At 51.7% G+C, this 15,911-nt stretch overlaps 1 protein-coding gene across 3 annotated transcripts in view; it reads right to left on the bottom strand.

Annotated features, from left to right (window-relative positions):
• The window catches only part of VWF (von Willebrand factor), a 195,967-nt gene that overhangs the window by 172,633 nt on the left and 7,423 nt on the right, over positions 1 to 15,911 (bottom strand). For 2 of the 3 annotated variants that reach the window (XM_082636933.1, XM_082636931.1), the window contains exons 1-2: positions 9,869 to 10,008; positions 3,869 to 4,042 (exon numbers count right to left, since the gene is read on the bottom strand). The gene's annotated coding sequence lies outside the window, so the exon portion shown is untranslated. Of the gene's footprint in view, positions 1 to 3,868; positions 4,043 to 9,868; positions 10,009 to 15,911 lie in introns of those variants that run through there. The other variant, XM_082636932.1, reaches the window with a different exon arrangement.

Raw genomic sequence — 15,911 nt, 5'->3', positions numbered from 1 at the left:
ATGTTTTTAAACGGATGAAGAAAGAGAGAGAGGGAGGAGGAGGACGGAAGACTCTATGTCACCCACAAAGCCTAAAATAGTGACTTTTTGTAGAAGAAGTGTGCGCGCCCCTGGCCAGGACTGACCCAGCTGTGGCGGCCCTTCACCTACGCATCCCTGGCGCGTGACATTGGGTGTGTTATTCAATTTCTGGAAGGCTCGGTTTCCCCATCTGTAAAGCCAAGGCGGGAACAGCACCCGTGTCCCAGGGTTGTGAGAGTGAAGTCAGGTGTAATGGATGCCAAGCCCTCAGCCCAGAGCCCCCTGTGCTCCTGCATGTGGCGCATTCTGCTAGCCGATGGCAACAGCGGTGGTGGTACCAAGTGTGTGATGCGAAGATGAGGAAAAGAGTCCCCTCCTGACCAGCTGACCTTCCCCATGTCACAGAGAAGTGGGGAAACTGAATCACGGGGGTGACTCATCTGAGGTCACTCGGCTATAAACAGGATGTCACCAGGGCCGCTTCCCACAGACCTGTGAAGACCCTTGGCGCCTCCCTTCCACCCCCCGCCGCGTCTCCCCCACCCCTGCTCTCGCGCCCCTGCCCTCCGCACTTCTCCACACTTCTGTCCTGGGTCCCATTCTCACAGGACCTTGCTCTTCTCAAGAAGCTGACTGCCCTCCACTGCTGTGTTAGTTGCCAACAACTAAAGTCATTTCCTATCCTAGGGGTATTTGCATTTAACACGCACCTCCTAGACCCCCAAACATCCACAGGTATTTCTCTCTAACTGTGTAACTCCAGGCAGGCACAGTGACAGATGTTAGGAGCTGCGATGAAAATCACAGATGCCACTTCAAACCAAAGCATCTCGGGAATTCCCTGGCGGCCCAATTGTTAGGGCTCCACGCTGTCGCTACCATGGCACAGGTTCAATCCCTGGTCGCGGAACTAAGATCCTACAAGCCACATGGCGCAGCCAAAAAAAAAAAAATTGTGACCAAAGTCTCTCAGATCCACTATCCAAATTCTGTCTCACCCGTTTAGCTCACACTCTGGAGCAGACAGACAAATGTAAACACAGGATTTGACCACTGAGTCCAGCTCTGCTGTGGTCCAACTGGCCCCCCAGTCCCCTCCCTCACCAGCCTCCTGAAGTTGAAGGATGCAGGGTCTCTCTGAGGTCACATAAGAAGGCCCAGGCCACTTCCATCTTTTGAGATTACCAGTACATATATTTTATAAAATGAAGAAATGCCCCAAGCAGGGTTATGGAACTTGTGGTCTATTTTAAACATTTACTTGCAAAGCTTACACTTTCGACCCCAAAGGATAGTGCAATCTAACGGTGCTGATTCTCAGAATAATTTCAGGATTTATAACAAATATTCACGTATCCTGAACTCTCAGGCAAAGTGGTCTAGTGGGGAGATAGAGGAGAGTTTCCAGGGGAACAGCAGCAATGTCTTTCAGTTCCGTGGGCGTGTCTCTGTGATGACTGCAGCTCACTTTGTTGGGAGATGAAGTCCATGAAAATGAGACAGGAGTCCAGGGGTGAAGCTCCTCTCGCCCGGCTCTCCACGGAATTCCTAGACGCCCTCCTACAGCTGAGCCTGGCTGAGTGGCTGCTCCCGCCCGAATCCTGGACCGAGTCTCTCTTGCATCAAGCCTGCCTGGAAGGCCATCCGCTTCTCCTCCTGGCTAGGTGCAAATTCCCTTTCTGTTCCACAAGACCTGCCATCACCCTGCTCTGCCCTCTCTCCCTCTCTCTAGTCCCTGGAGAGTCACCAGCTGCTTCTTCTCCTAGTGTCCAAAGCATAACTCAAGTACTGTAAGTACTGGAGAGGAAGAGGAACTTTACAGCTACAAACACTGCCTCGGCCAGGTGATCAAGATCAACATCAACATCATAGGTCATAGTGATAGAACATACCCTTGACATGTAATGAAAATGGGACTTGACCTCTGTGATCTTCCTCCCCAAAACCCATAACCCCAGCCCAATCATGAGAAAAACATCAGACAAATCCAAATTAAGGAACATTCTGCAAAATTCCCAATTGTCAAGGCCATCAAAAACAAGAGAAGTCTGAAAAACTGTCACAGCCAAGAGAAGCCTAAGGAGACAGGATGACTAAAGGTAATGTGGGATCCAGGATAGGATCCTGTAATGGAAGAGGAACATTAGGTGAAAAATAAAGAACTCTGAATAAACCGTGGACTTCACTTAATAATAAGGTATCGATATTGGTTCATTAATAGTGACGTGTGTACCACATTAATGTTAGATGTCAATAATAGGGGAAACTGGGCTTTGAGTGTACGGGAATCCTCTGTACTACGTCTGTGCAGTAATTCTGTGAATCTAAAATTGTTCTAACATTAAAAGTTTATTATTAAAACAATGACTTATAAACAAGTGGCTCTGTTTCATCCTTACCCACCTCCAAAGCACAAAGTACTAGGCTTAACTACAGGGCCGAGTGGCGGGCGGATACAAACACAGGCTCCAGCCTCAGACACGTGAGGTCTGAGAGCTGGCTCTGCCACTCACTGCTGCTGTGTCCTGAGGGGGTTACTGGACCCCTCTAAGCCTCAGGTTCCTTCATTTTAACGGGAAGGGGTGGTAACTATAGCAACAATTTCGTGGAACTGTTGACAAGATTAGTGTGTAAAGCCCTTAAGTCAGAAAATTTTCACTGTGCTGTTGATCTGTTGTGTGGTCGGGACCTAAGGACATCTGGGCGCACGGCTGCCCGTCACGGGTAGAGCTGAGTGGCCAGAGGCCTCCACCACAAAGAGGGTCACGTCCTCTTGAGGAGGATGGAGTCCAGGGCAAGGGGAGGAAGGCAGGTCTGGGAGACCTCCCGTAAGTGACCACACTCAGGGGCCTCCTTGCAATGCGGGGAAGTACAGGGTGTTGCGTCCACTACAAAGGCTACAGAGGCATCCTGGTCTCTGTTCATGACCCAGAGCACAATGGCCGGAAGAGCCACTCAGGGCCCAGGCCCAGCAAAACAGACAGCGTCTGCGCCACCCCTCGGAGTCCCCACCTCTCGCAGGACCGCTGGCTACACCACCCCCCACGGAAACCGCAGGGAACCTGGGCCTCCAGCGCCCTCACCAGCCAGGCCGCAGCAAGGCCACCTCAGAGTGGCCAGGCCAGCAGGGCCCTGAGCCCACCCCTCGGAATTTATGGAGCACAGCTGTCCGTGGGCGGCCCTGGGAGGCACCTGCTGTCCAGACAGGTGGGCAGAGGCCTGTGCTGGGCCAGCTGGGGCGTGAATCCTGACGCTGCCACATGGCCTTGAGCAATCTCTAACCCCTCAGTATCTCAGCTTCCTGCCCCGTCCCGGGGAGAACAGGCCTGTCTGCAAAACCTCACACCCTGGGACTTCCCTGGTGGTCCAGTGGTTAAGACTTCGCCTTCCAATGCAGAGGGTGTGGGTTTGATCCCTGCTCGGGGAGCTAATATCCCATGCCTCACAGCCAAAAAAACCAAAACATAAAACAGAAGCAATATTGTAACAAATTCAATAAAGACTTTAAAAATGGTCCACATCAAAAAAAAAAAAAAAAAAACCCTCACGCCCCAGGAATCAAAGAACCCAGGTGGATGGAGGGGCAGAGAGCCCTCCAGGCCCCCAGCTTTCTCACTCTCCAGGCCGCCCTGCGGCTCCGCGGCTCCACACAGCAAGCAGCAAGGGTGCTGGGGGGCCCCGTGTGCTCTTCAACATAGAACCTGCTGATCCCTGCAGGTGAGGGTTGGCCCCATTTGAATGATGTGGAAACTGAGGCCTGGGGGCTAAAGTGACCTCATGTCACCCATCAGGTCAGTGACAGAGCTGGTCCTGGGGCCAGAATCCTCCTCTAGTGCCTCTTCCTCACCTCAGAGCAGAGAGGCTTCACTGCTGTCCTCAGCTGAGTCGGCACACCGGATTCCTGAGTCTTCGCCTGGCCTGGGCTTGACGCTTCATCTCTGTGACCTCCTGGTCTTCATCGACTGTATGGGGAGTATAAGTACGAAGAACATCCAATTCCTCTGAGGGACTTTGGCGGTCTCTGTGGGACAGACAAAACAAACAAAACCGCCACCTCCGTTTCTGCCCTCAAGGAACGTAAATTATAACAACAATAACTAAAGCTTGAAAATCGCCCTACAGTCTGCCTTTCCTTTTCTCGCTTTTCCTCCAAAGCAGGCAGGTGTAGTTAGTGCTGTTTAACAAAAACGGGCTCGAGATGGAAGGGGTAGCCTAAGTGGAGAATTGTGACGTTCTGACTGAATCCCATTGTACCTTCTACCTGAGGCACCATCTCCAAAAGAACTAGAATGTAAGACAAAATTTGATTGATGACCATTGCTTCATGTAGGACTCTCTCAGCTGCAAGTGACAAAAAAAAAAAAAAAAAGGTGGGGCTGGGGGAAACAAAATAGGAAATAGGAGCTCATTTAACTGAAAGGTCCAGGGGTCAGGCTGGGCTGCCTTTCAGTGCAGCCTGCCTGGGACCTCAAAGACCTGAATTCTCTCCATTTCTCAGCAGCTGTCTTCCTCAGGCCACATGTGATAACAAATGGAGACCGTGGTTCCAGGGTTTGTGCCTCCAGGTTCAAGCTCATCAGGGAGGAACCCCTACCTCTCCCGCAGAAACCGCAGCTGAAGTCTCCCTGGCTCTGGGTGGAGCCCAAATCCCTCCCCAAACTCATCACCGTGGCTCTGGCGATCCATCGTGGCTTTGGCCAGTGAGGCTGAATTACAGAGCTGGATCAACCGCACCCAAAGCAAAAGGGCAGAGAGAGGGTGGGGAGGGAGAGAGTCTTAAAGGAAATGTGAGATACCGGAGGATAAATACCCCAACTTCAGTCTCCTCCTGCCCTCCAAACAGACGGTCCAGGAGGCCGGGTGAAGCAGTGTACAAGGTCAGAGCAGGTTACAGAGGGTTGGCAGAGGAAGGCAAACAGAAAATAACCAGCACACCAGGGTGGGGCCTAGATTCACCCCCGCCCGCCACTCTTGGGAGCAAGCCCGAGTTCTCAGCCTGGAGTAGCAGGTGCTCTGGCCACACTTTCTCCCTCCGACCTCGGTCCCCTCTCTCACCACCCCGACACCCAAGCCCCTTACCCCAGACCGACACAGTCCATCCCCAACTTCCCGCCTTGCCAGCTGCTACTCCCTCTGCTTGTAATGTACTCTCTCCCTTCCCCACCCCCTCCCTTTCTTTACAGGTCGAACTCCTATTCATCCTTCAAGGCCTTTTTCTGATGGCACCTCCTCCATGCAGACTGCACCAAGTCCCACACTCAGAGTATCTCCTCTGTCCCCACAGCATCCCTACATAGAGCCCATCAGAGCAGCTGTGGCCTTGTCCTGGGACCGTTTACCTGTCTGTCTCCCTGTCCGGCTGTGAGCTCCCTGGGGCTGGGGATTGAGTCTACTCAGCTCTCCGTCCTTGGCTCAATTGCACTGTCAGGCACATAGTCGGTCCATAAATATTCACTGAATACATGAATAAAAGATGAGGAGAAGACTTCTGTGTCCTTCTCATCCCCCCTGCCTTTTTCTGGTCCCACAACAGAGACCAGCGCAGGCAGGAGTAAAAAGAAAGAGGGGCTTGTACCCCAGCAGCCCCTGGCACTTTCCTCTCCCAATCCAGTTTCAGGCTCCACCTTACGTAACACGGGAAGCCTTTCTCCTTGGCCTTTCTATTGCTGGAAAGTGTTATAGGTGTGAGCTGCGTGGACCTGAGGAAAACGTGTTATCCACCAGGCCCTCTACCCTGCCCCCAGAGCCCCAGGGCTACGTGGGCTGCCTCAGCAGGACTTTCTCCGGAGCACAGCCCCACAAGGGAGAGGTCCCTCCGGACCAGCTGGCGTGATCACGAGGGGCACCCTGCTGCCCCTGCTGATTAAGCACCTACATTTGTCACAGCCGCTCTGACCAGCCCAAGGGGGCAAAACTCCTTCCTTCCTCCTTCATTCACATAGTCGTTCATTTACAAACAGGGTGTCACACACTGAGGACACGGCAGCGAATGAACACAAAGGACCTACAGTCTAGAGGGGGCGACAGATGCTGAACTGGAAACAATCTGTGTGATGAGACCCGCAAGAAGGGGAGAGGGGAGGGGGAAACGAGACGACAGCTGAGGAAGCCGGAAGCAGAAGGGTCAGAACGGGCAGCTGCTCCTCCCCTGCCAGCCTCAACTCCAGAAATCAAGGGACCAGGAGACAAGCATCAGCAGGCAGGAGAGGCTTTGCATCCGTTTCCTCGGGGGCGTCACAGAGGACCACAGGCTGGGGGCTGAAGCGCCGGGGATGCGTTCTCTCACTTTCTGGGGGCCAGCAGTCTGCGATGGAGATGCGAGTGGGTTGCCTGCTTCTGATGGGCAGAGTGGGAGGGCAGTGGAGCAGGTTCTTGTTTTGTTGACCCTTAGCCCTGCTGTACTCCTGAGAGGGCCACTTCCCTAGCACATTTCCGGGCCTGGCTGACTCACTGGACAGGAAGGGAAGGGCTGCAAGGGCTGGCAGCCGACCAGGGACCCCTCATCTCTGGCCACGCCCGACACAGCCTCCTGGGGGAGCCCACGCACACCAGCCCTCCCCTCTCTGTGTGTCCTGCCTTTGCTAGCAGGTGGCCACTCAGCCCTCTTGGGTAGGGGGATGCCACATGGGCCCAGCTCTCCCTCCCTGGATGGTCCTTTATCCAGGGGCCCAGCTGTCCTGAGAGGCTTCCACTACAAGTCACTCATCCATCCACACACTGAGCCCTCGCTTCCCTTTCAACAAATAAGTATCAGCACCCACCGTGGACACCATCTAGGCCCTGGAGATACAGCAGCAAACGTAAGGACTAGCCACAGCCCCCGTGAAGTTCACATTCAAGTGGATGGAGACAAAGACCAGAAAAATCAACATATACCACGTCAGCTGGTGATAAAGTCAACAGAGGGAGCAAAGCAGGGGAGACGACAGGGACACATGGAGTGGGCAGGGCTGTGCCATACAGCCAGCCAAGAAGCCATCTCCGATAAGCGTCCTTTGGAGCAAGGCCCAAAGAAGGAAGGATCCTGGGGGAGAGGGATCCAGCTGAAGGAACAGCAGGAGGCCAGGTCAGAGGGGCAGTGTGCCTATCAGTTTTAAGAAACATCCTAGGGACTTCCCTGGTGGCACAGTGGTTAAGAAGCCACTTGTCACTCTTTTAAAGTGTGCATGGATATGTATTACAGGGGGGAAAGGTGGGGAAATGTATAGTCATACACAGGGGGAAGAAGAAAGGAACATGCATGTCCCCTTGTTGGTTATATGCTGCAGGAATACATGCCTCTCAGCCTTTGTTGGTTCTGAAGCTTCCTGAAGTGTGCTGACATCTGGGCTGCACAGAGACCCTCACCTCCTCTTCTAGAATTGCTTCGCTCTATTTCTGTATATATAAATATGTCATGAGGATTATTAATAATGCTAATGATATGGCTGCAAATGGTGCCATATACAAGGTTTGGCTTCTTGGAACATTTATAAACCCAAACCAATACCTGTCACCTCTTATGTTGCTTTCAAATCCTTCCATTTTAAGTAACTTCTTTTTATCTTACAAGTCTGCCTGATTGACCTTTGAATTTCTCCACCCCTAAAAGCTGTGCCCGGTTCTCTGGGTCAAGCTGGATGGTGACGAGCAGCAGCAACACACACTTCTCTTCGCTTCCTCCTGAAATTTGCTTAAAGCTGAGATAAGTAAGGATTCTGACACTAGTGCCTTGTTCCTGGAGCTAAAGTCATTCTATGGATGTTTGCTTATTAGTTTCAGGACCCAAAACAGCACAAGTCCCTCCCCCTCAATAGCTCCTTCACATCTCAATCCTGCAGTCCTTACTCAGGCAAACTGTGCACTGCCAGAGGGGCCCTGGGCTCTGCACACACCCAAAGGAGGTCTTCTCAGTGTATTTCTAAATGGCCTTACACTTGGTAGAAGAAACTGAAGGGTTACTCCAATGCAGTTGCAGTCTGCAATCTGCTAAGGCAGGGCTCTCATTTGTGTCCAAGTTGGCCTGATATGGACTGCATCTGGTTTATGTATAGATGGGTCCTGTTGGGGTATGCGCACAGACATGTGAGTGTGCATATGTATGCCCTTTGTGAGAGAGAGAGAGATATATATTTACAAATCTATATGTAAATATATATTCACACATCTCTATATATTTAATGTATTGCACATATATATTTAAAATATATATGAAAGAACTCTAAAAAAGAAGAACCCATCTGCCAATGCAGGCCACATGGGTTCGAGCCCTGGTCCAGGAAGATCCCACATGCCGCGGAGCAACTGAGCCCGTGGGCCACAACCACTGAGCCTGCGCTCTAGAGCCCGCGAGCCACAACTAATAAAGCCTGCGTGCTGCAACTACTGAAGCCGCGCACCACAACTAATGAAGCCGCGCGCCACAACTACTGAAGCCCGCGCGCCTACAGCCTGTGCTCCGCAACAAGAGAAGCCACTGCAATGAGAAGCCCGTGCACTGCGACAAAGAGTAGCCCCCGCTCACCGCAACCAGAGAAAGCCCGCGCGCAGCAACGAAGACCCAATGCACCCAAAAATAAATAAATAATTTTATTTTAAAAAAAAAAAGAAACATCCTAGAGTCCAGGGTGTGTGTGTTGGGGGAGGGTGAGTGGGGACCAGATGCACCGTTAAGGTGTGGGCATCATATCACAGGCCCTGAGGAATTGGTGTTTAACCCTGAGGAACTGGAGATTTTAAAAGTTGAGAACAAAATGTCCCATGTCCGCAAGGAGCTTCCTGTCTAGAATCAGAAGTGGAACAATCCCCAGCAGGGGCTACGTTGACAGTGGGATTCCTGCTAAAGTTTCTTGGAACGCAAGAGTGTTCTCTGCCAGCCCTGGGGAGACACCGCCTGTCTCAGTTTAGAAGCCTGCTGTTCTGCGTCAGGATCGGCTTTTGACTCTTTGTCCCCAAAGCGGGTGCTTGTTTGTTTGTTCATCATAAATTTAAATTGAGGGGGAAAGTGTCGTAATAGCTCGGTTAACCAGTTTGCCTCAGAGAACTGAGCTGATCCAGCCACGGCCAACCCCGTGCCATGGAAAGTAGAACACAGTGCATGCATGCGTGCATGGGGCGGGGTGTGCATCAACACACTGCTATCTTCCTTCGTCCCTGCCAGCTTTGGGGTTTTCCAGGGACTGTTCCTCTCTTCTGGAGGGAGGGGCAGGGGGCGGGTACAGGAGATGGGGACAGAGTTGGGAGGCACACTGGAGAGTGTCTGTGGCAGAAACAGATTGTGTACAAGCAACCGGGGCCACTAGAGAGAGAAATATGAGCAGAGCCCATGTAAATGTACTGACCGAGAGCATTCCTGTGGTTCTAAGTGTGTGGGAAAACAACTTGCAGATCTGGACAAGTTCACGCAGGGAGGGGTACAGTGTGGTGGACCAGGGCCAGAACTAAAAATAAGGCGGTGTTTCTATGCCGAGGGGAAGCGTTAGCATCTGTGGGGCTGTGGCAGAGGAGAGGGGAGCTTCAGCGCCCCCAGGCACAGTAAGGCCAGAGAAGAGGAGAGGGAGGGCTTGGCCAGGCCTCCGTCTCAGCAGTGAGATAGGATGATGCTCCCCCAAAGAGGAGACCTCTCTCCTCTTCCCAGCTGCGAAGCCGAAGCCCAGAGAAGGCAGAAGTCGGGCAGGGAAGGACTGAGGCAAAGGCTGTCCCGCCACAGAAGAAAGACTCCAGGCGTTACTGCTGGCCCACCCTGGAGGCTGGCCCATCCCTGCCAGAGCAGCAAAGAGGGGTGGGGCCGCCTCCAAACCTCCTCCCCAGGGAGCAGTTAAGGAGCCCAGGAGTGGCCTGGAGTGGAGGGAAGGGACCCAGCACTTACTGGGTGTTCACTAGATGGGGGTGTTTTCCAGGGTCCCACAATGATCCTGAAAGGTGGGTATTTCGTTCCTTTTTTACAGATTATGGAAACAGGATTCTGGACTTCTCTGTTGATCCAGTGGTTAAGACTCCGTGCTGCCACTGCAGGGAGGAAGGGAGGGAGGGAAGGAAGGAAGGAAGGAAGGAAGGAGGGAAGGGAGGGAGGGAGGGAGGGAAGGGAGGGAGGGAGGGAGGAAGGAAGGAAGGGAGGGAGGAAGGGAGGGAGGGAGGGAGGGAGGAAGGAAGGAAGGGAGGGAGGAAGGGAGGGAGGGGAGAGGGAGGGAGGGAGGGAGGGGGAGGGAGGGAGGGAGGAAGGAAGGAAGGAAGGAGGGAAGGAGGGAGGGAGGAGGGAGGGAAGGAGGGAAGGAAGAAAACAGGGTTCAAAAAAGACTCACAGACTCACATAATCCTAAGGCCACCCAGCATGTCAGTGGCACAGCTGAGACTGGACCCCAAGGCTCTGCCCCCAAGCCTGCACTCCATCTGCCACCTGTCACTCATCTAAAAGGCAGAAAGGGAAGCAGACCCTTTCCAGGTGGCCCCAGAGGGCAGAACAGGGACAGGGTCACAGGCGGGGAGGAAACCTTTGTAATAACCAGAACTACCCGACAGTAAGCGGCTGGCCTCAGGAAGCGGCAAGCTCACGCAAACGCTGGCTGCTGGGGACCGTGACCGGGATCCAGGAGGTTCCCATCACTCTCAGGGTCTGTGCCATGAGGAAGCAGCACGCGAGCCTGCCCTGCCTGGGTCTGACATTGCCCTTGACCTGCCCTTGGTGTGGGAAGGAGGGAACCTTGAGTCTGGGAAGAAGAGAACCGTCTCGGAAGCTGCCTGCTAATGGATCAATCATCCAAGCAGTTTGCAACCCTAATATCCAGCACCAAGCCGTAGGAACAGAGCCTGGCCCTCAGGCTGCTCAGCACCTTCTAGGGAAATAGGGCTCCCACACAAAGGGAAACAAGCAGCCAGACCCAGGCAAGAGAGGGCGTTTGCAGCAGAAACAAGGGCTAATTTATCTGCCGCCTCCCAGGTTTATAAGGAGTCAACAGACAGGACAATGGGGCCTGGAGAACCCAGGGAAAGCGCCTTGTACTGATAATTATAGAGTTAATAGTGTTATTCACAGCTGTCTTTTTTTTTTTTTTTTTTTTTTTGAGCATTTACTTTGTGCCAGACACTGTGCTGAATGTTTTGGATGCATTGTAGGATTTAACCCCCAGAGCACCCCTGTGAGACAGGTGCTTTTATCGCCTTTTTACGGACAAGGAGACAGGCCCAGAGAAGGGATGTAACTCGCCCAAAATTGCACAGCGAACGTGGCAGAGCCGGGACTCAAGCCCAGACCTGTCAGACTCCAGACCCCGAGTACAAGTGAGGAGCTGGGGCTTCCCCCACCTCTGCCCTGATACAGAAACAGCTCCAAGATAAAATGGAATCGTTTCCTGTTGCTGCTTAACAAATTAGCACAAACCTAAACACACGTTTATATAATATTTGTGTAGGTCAGAAGTGCGAGCTAAAATCAAGGTGTCAGCAGGACTGCCTTCCCTTCTGGAGGCTCCAGGGCAGAATTCATGTCTTTGCCTTTTCCAGCTTCAGGAGGCCAGAGTCAACCCTCAGTATGCGGTCCCTTCCTTCGGCTTCAAAGCCAGCTTTGCCATGTCTCTCCGACCTTTACTCACATCTTCCCCTGACCACAGCCAGCGAAGGCTCTGATTTTAAAGATCCACATGACTAGACTGGGTCCACCTGGATAATTCAGGATCACCTCCCCATCTCAAAGTCCCTTTTACCATGTAAAGTAACATATCCACAGGCTCCAGGGATTAGGGTGTGGACATTTTAGGGGCCATTATTCTGCCTAGCACGTATAATAAAGTGGGGGGAAAAGCAAATGCACCAGTAGCAAGGTACTTAAAAAGGGAGGGAGGGAGAAGGGAGCAATTATATGTATTCGTATTTGCATAAAGGATACATAAAACCAGCACTGGTTACTGGAGGAGAACCAGGCTGATGGGGGACAAGGCTGGATGGTGATATTTTGGGTTATTACAGAAGTGTTCAAACACACACAAAACTAGAGAGAACAGTCTAGTGAATCCTTCTACCCATCACCCAGCATCAACAGTTACCACCGTTTTGCCTTCTAGTTTCATTTATCTCCCTACCTTTTGGGAAAGGACTGAAAATGTACAGCAAATCCCACACACCGTATCACTCTAGCTTTAAAAACAGATGTATATGTATAGCTGATTCACTTTGTTATAAAGCAGAAACTAATACACCATTGTGAAGCAATTATACTCCAATAAAGTTGTAAAAAAAAAAAAAAACTTCAGTATGTAGCTCTAAGAGACAGGGGGTTTTCAGAAGTATACCACAACTCCATCATCACACCTAATACACTTAAAAATAGTTTCTTACTATCATCTAACACTTAGTTTATATTTAAATTTCCCTAATTGCCTACAAACTTTTTTTTTTTTTTAATAATTGGTTCGTTTGGATCAGGACCCAGACAAGGCCCTCATGCTGTACTGGGTTGAGGTGAGTCCTAAATTTCTCTCAATCTATAACAATTTCCAGGAGATACACTCTTCCCTCTCTACACTTTTATATCTTTATTTCTCAATCATGTAAATGAATGATCTACACAGAAGTTACATTCGGGAGACAGTACAAATCTAAGGCTGCGTGAGAGTTAAAGGATGCAGGTGAAGAAGAGCATCCCAAGCAGGGGACTCAGGAGCAGAGAGGACGGGGGCGGGGGAGGGGGGGCCCCGCCGAAGCCCCCGGAGGTGGGTGGAGTCAGGGAGCCCAGGGGTCCAACATTCTGGGGGGTTTCCTGGTCTGCTTGGCAGAGGTAGGTGGAAGGGTTGCAGGGACACCAGCGACAGCCTAGGCTGCAGCATCCTGAGGAAAGTCCCCAAATGGGACTTTATAAATAAATAAATAAAAGGATGATGCAGCCTTATCTAAATGTGCAGTTTGCCGAGAAACCACAGGAAACCCACTACCCACCAAACCGAGCCTAGTGTTACACCAAAGCACCCCCAGACCGGACAGCGGAAGACCTTAGAGGCGGATAATCCCGAAGGACAGAGGAGCCGCTGAAGCTCCCAGGGGTGAGAGACCTGAGCTCTGTGCCAGCTCTGCCTTCAGCCATCTGCAGGGTCCTGTGAAGGTCACCTGCAGATGCAGCACCTTGAGTAACCATGGCTGGGGGAGCGGGGAGTGAGCAATAGTATGCCCCAGCATGTGCTTGGATTTGCATAAAGAAGGTTACATAAAAACCAAATGAGACGGGCTTCCCTGGTGGCACAGTGGTTGAGAGTCCGCCTGCCGATGTGGGGGACGCGGGTTTGTGCCCCGGTCTGGGAAGATCCCACATGCCGCGGAGCGGCTGGCCCGTGAACCGTGGCCGCTGGGCCTGCGCGTCCAGAGCCTGTGCTCTGCAGTGGGAGAGGCCATAGCAGTGAGAGGCCCGCGTACTGCAAAAAAAAAAACAACAAAAAAAAACCCAAAATGAGAGTGGGACTTCCCTGGTGGCACAGTGGTTAAGAATCCGCCTGCCAAGGCAGGGGACACAGGTTCAAGCCCTGGTCCGGGAAGATCTCACATGCCGCGGAGCAACTAAGCCCAAGCGTCACAACTACTGAGCCTGTGCTCTAGAGCCCATGAGCCACAACTACTGAGCCCACACGCCACAACTATGGAAGCCCGCGTGCCTAGAACCTGCGCTCTGCAACAAGAGAAGCCACAGCAATGAGAAGCCCATGCACTGCAACAAAGAGTAGCCCCATTTGCGGCAACTAGAGGAAGGCTGCGTGCAGCAACGAAGGCCCAACACAGCCAAAAATAAATAAATAAATTTATCAAAAATAAAAAAACAAATGGGAGTCAAAGAGATCCTGAGTACAGAAGGAGCAGTGGAAATTCTCCCCACTTAACATTGCTAAAAGCCAGATCCCAAAGCCCCACTCCTACCACCACTCCCCATATTATTCCTGACTGAAAGAGGGGTTGCTGCAGGATGAATAGGAGTTTGCTGGGAATAGGAAATTTACTGTAGACGACGAGAATGACAGAGTCAAAGGAAGAGAGGCAGGAATGAGCCCAGGGTGTTCAGAGAATTAAAACGAATTCAAAATGCTAAATCAATGTGGGATCTTGGATTGGACTCTGGGACAGGAAGAGGACATCAGTGGAAAAACAGGTGAAATCTAAATAACATCTGCAGTTTAGTTAATAGTACTGTACTTAGTTTTGACAAATAAACCACTTTTTTTTCAGATGTTGACATTGGGGGGAAGCTGTACTATCTTTGCAACTTTTCTATAAACCTAAAATTATTCCAAAATAAAAGAGTTAGTAAGAAAGAGAGAGAAGGAAAAAAGACAAAAAGAAGAGCAGTACAAAATGGCTAAAGCATAGAAGTTGCCAGAAGAGGGGAACGGGTGATGGGCATCGGCAGAGGCCACCTTACCAGGGCCTCCTGTGCCCCACCACGGGGTCCAGACTCCACCTCTCTGCAGGCAGTACCCCACAGTAATGTCCCCTCTTTCTGAACCCCTCCCACAGGCCCCAGGGGGACACCAGCCACAGTTTCTTACCTTCATGTTCATCTTAACTATATTTCACCTGCCCAGATGTGCCTGAACACATACACACAAAGATCCCAGGTCTGCTACACACACACACACACACACACACAGCTCATCTAGGAGGAGCCCTGTGTCCAGCCTCTAATCCCCCCCGGGAATCTAGAACCATCACCCAGAACAGAGGTCAGCAGCCATCCCCATTCCCCGTGGTGGAGGAAAAGCAGTCATCCTCCTGGCTCCGCAGCTGTGAAAAGGGAGCCTCAGAAGGCCAGGCTCCAGCAAAGGCAGGACCAAGACGCAAACTCTCCACCTGTCTTCGGCCCCTAAGACTCAGACGCTCAGCTTGCTGGGGGCACCTACAAGATGGCACAACCCCTCGGGTGTCACCTGCAGTCCCTTCACCCACCTCCACAACCAAAGGGCAAGAAAGACAGAGAGAGCACCAATGTTAACACAGCCATTTACGCCATGCAGAGGTAGTTGAGCACCCGGGTCCTGGAGCCAGATCACCTGGGCTCAAATCCCGGCTCCGCTGCTTCCTAGCAAGTGAATTCATGTGGCCTCCATTTCCCCATGTGTGAAATGGACGTAGTAAGACTCTCAACCTCAGAGGGCCGTTTGAGGATTAAACGGGTTTACGCATAGCAGTTGTGCCCATCCAAGTGTTCGTTCTTTGGGCTTATTTTTTCATCTAGTGTCTGCAGAGTACCTACTGTGGGTACTACAGGAGCTGATCATCTATTGGGGGACATTTTTTTAAAAAGATGCATGAAACATGAAATTACTGGGAATTCCCTGGCAGTCCAGTGGTTAGGACTCCGTGCTTCCACTGCAGGGGGCACGGGTTCGATCCCTGGTGGGGGAACTAAGATCCGCATGCCTCGCGGCTCAGCCAAAAAAGAAAACCACACACATGAAATTACCATCCAGGACAACGTCTGATCAGAGTCTAGTGGGTAATTCAGAAAGAAACTACTACAGGAGTGCTGAGAGGGAGGGCCAGCGCAGACTGGGATGATGGAGGATTCGGGAAAGGCAGGGGCCGAGCTGGCCTCAAAGATGGGGGCTGCTTATGCGGGAGAAGAGAAAAGGATGGGCCAGGGACTGGGGCAGAGAGAAGAGGAGGTGGGAACCCAGCCATAGGTGTGGGTGTGCATGCAGTGTCCCAAGAGAGGGAACAGAATTGTAAATACTATAGGTAATGACAAGACAGCAGAGGGCCTTTATGATGAGCTTAGAATCAGGACATGAGCCTTTCATACATTCAGAAAATATTTACTGTGCACCTGCTGTGTGTCGGGTACTGTTCAAGGCCCTTGGGATACTTCTGAGAACAAGACGGTCACAGTCTCTGCTCTAGAGGAGTTTACATTCCGGCAGAAGGAGGCAGATTATAAACAA

The sequence above is a fragment of the Mesoplodon mirus genome (assembly GCF_964341445.2).
Source record: "Mesoplodon mirus genome assembly, chromosome: 11".
NCBI lineage: Eukaryota > Metazoa > Chordata > Mammalia > Artiodactyla > Ziphiidae > Mesoplodon > Mesoplodon mirus.
Note: the sequence above shows the minus strand (reverse complement) of the source record. Positions and strands in the feature narration are given on the sequence as shown.